This window comes from Oculina patagonica, chromosome 2 (assembly GCF_052425735.1).
Source record: "Oculina patagonica isolate OP01 chromosome 2, crgOcupat, whole genome shotgun sequence".
Taxonomy (NCBI): domain Eukaryota; kingdom Metazoa; phylum Cnidaria; class Anthozoa; order Scleractinia; family Oculinidae; genus Oculina; species Oculina patagonica.
Window position 1 is genome coordinate 31,796,112 of NC_135759.1, and position 2,500 is coordinate 31,798,611.

At 38.9% G+C, this 2,500-nt stretch overlaps 2 non-coding genes across 2 annotated transcripts; both read left to right on the forward strand.

Annotated features, from left to right (window-relative positions):
- Positions 1-87: 87 nt before the first annotated feature.
- Positions 88-159, forward strand: Trnag-ucc (transfer RNA glycine (anticodon UCC)). The gene has a single exon. It is a non-coding gene; the product is annotated as a tRNA-Gly (tRNA).
- A 1,370-nt stretch (positions 160-1,529) lies between these two features.
- Trnag-ucc (transfer RNA glycine (anticodon UCC)) lies at positions 1,530-1,601 on the forward strand. Its single transcript has one exon. It is a non-coding gene; the product is annotated as a tRNA-Gly (tRNA).
- The last annotated feature ends 899 nt before the right edge of the window (positions 1,602-2,500 follow it).

Sequence of the window (2,500 nt, forward strand, 5' to 3'; positions counted from 1 at the left end):
ATGCGTGCATCACGATGACAGACAGAACTATAAATTAAAAACTATAAATGATTTTCCTTTAACAATACAATAATTCCACCATCTAACGCGTCGGTGGTATAGTGGTGAGCATAGCTGCCTTCCAAGCAGTTGACCCGGGTTCGATTCCCGGCCGACGCATTTTTTTTTTTTTATAAAATAAGAAAGCTTTAAAATAACCCCTATTTAAGGTCGCGGGGGATACCTACAGCATGAATAAATTCATGAAGGGAAATTTTGCTTGACCTGCATCTTTTAAAACGCTTATTTCTCAGCTGTTATGGGTGCGATTAAGCTCAAATTTTACAGAGACATAAAGAATTGATGAAAGATTGTGAATGTCGTCTTTTATCTGGTAGATTGCATTTAACGTCGATGTTATAGCCTCGTGAGTGCCAAATTGGGAAAAACATGATTTTGTGGCAGAGTTTGCGGAACGAGTAGAAGACAGCACACTGGGATCTTGTCAAAAACTAATCAGTCAATACCTCTAGAGTGTCATAACAGAAGCGGATTTTTAAATTTAAAGTTTGCCAGCAAATTACGGCGGTTTAAGTGCGCAAATTTGAATTTAATGTCTTCTACCTCTTTCTAAAAGCGCTCTTTTAAAATTCCGCTTCTGTTATGACACACTACAGTATTCATAGTTTACCTATCTGCAGTGGCAAGTCATGAAGTTCTGTATCCGTGCTGTATTCTCTGCCACAAAATTGTCGGAAAAGTCAAAACTTTGAGATTTCCGAAGGTGTCCCGACCTAAATACGATCATTTTGTCAAGGAGAGATGTAATTATGGTAATTATATTCCACGCTTTTACGGCGAGAACAATGCGTTTTTTTAATAGGACACGATTGTTTATGCCGAATATTTTTGTGATTACTCTGAGTTGCAGAAATATTCAAATTTAAATGAAAATAAGCTCAAAGACTTCCTACAAGCTATATGAACGTATATCGCTAAGTGTTGTTTAAATTGGTTAAAATATCAAAGAAACAGGATTTTTTTTTACAAATCACGCGCACGCGCCCATATTTTTATCCAGTCATAAATATCTCGTAAAGTTGTCGATGTCAGTCGTTGTACTTCGTGCATACGCTTTAAATAAATGCATAATGATGAGCCTAAGGTGTCCCCCGCGACCTTAATAGAACTGAAAGAAGTCTGGCACGTTAAAATGTTTCATTCAGTTTGTAATGCAGTTTGCCTCATTGTTGCTGGTAATCATGTTACAATTCGCTTTCCTTTCCAGTACTCGCTTCGTATCAGCTTAAACCTATGGGCAACTGTGCTTTTCAGCTTTATCAGGCCAACCCATCATTTTCACAAATCAAACTCATTTTGTGTAAACAGCAAACAATCAGAGGAAAAAGTCTTCGAAAATGGCCACTCTGAACTTTTTCTTTTTTTGTTGTTGCAATTTTAGAATAATTTTTGAAAAAAAAAAGTTATTCACTGATAAAAAAAAGTGAGACAATTGAAGTTATTTATCTACATACAGGTGTTTCATCACGGCGTCGGTGGTATAGTGGTGAGCATAGCTGCCTTCCAAGCAGTTTACCCGGGTTCGATTCCCGGCCGACGCATTTTTTCTTCTTCTCCGTCCTCGTGTTTTGTCACCGACAGCTGTAGTGAGGGTTTAAGGCCTTTTTCAATGTTAATGTCTTCACTGTGTTTTAGTCTTTGTTGATGGCCTGGATAGGGTCAACAAATAGATTGAAAATTGAATGACCCTGATTTTTACTGACCGAATGACAATTTATACATAGAGTGGCGATTCCAGGGGTGTTCCAAATAGGTGTGAGGAGGAAGGGGAAGTGAATCAATCAATCAATCAATTTATTAATGTCATGCGCAGGATGAGGTTGCCCTCTATATCCACTCGCCTTCGTCCCCCTCGTTTTTTTCTCGCTCGCTCGCGTTTTTCGCTTTCGCCTTCAACTACCGAGAGCCTGGAACAGGCTATCTATATCCGAGCCAGAGGCTCATGTTAAAAGCGCATGACAAAAAGAAAAAAAGAAGAAAAAAAAGAAGGGCTTGGGTCGGCTTGGTGTGAAGTTGAAACTTTTCGGGCTTTCAGGCCCTAAGGCCGACACTGGGATATACGTCCCTGTAGCCATTCCTGTTCAACTTTGTTCACTAAAGGGCTTATTTCTCCTTGAACACCCAAGAAACGTAGAAATGCTCACAGTTAATTAGTCGATATAGCGAGTCGCCTCAAAAGGCTCAACGATACTTTGAACGCTATCTAAATTTACAGCCGTTTGCCTGCGCCTTCACCTACACTGTTGGGCCTGTTCACCTAAACTTTGGACTCACACAAAAAAAGTTTTGTGATCTGTTGCTAAGTTAGTTTAAATAATCGTGGGAATTTCAAATGACTTTGACAAAAGAAATTACAAAGAAATTTACAGAAGTATTGCAAATTAAAGGCGCCTATTGATATTAACCCTTTGAAAGTGTTGTTTGAAAGGTACGTGTCTTG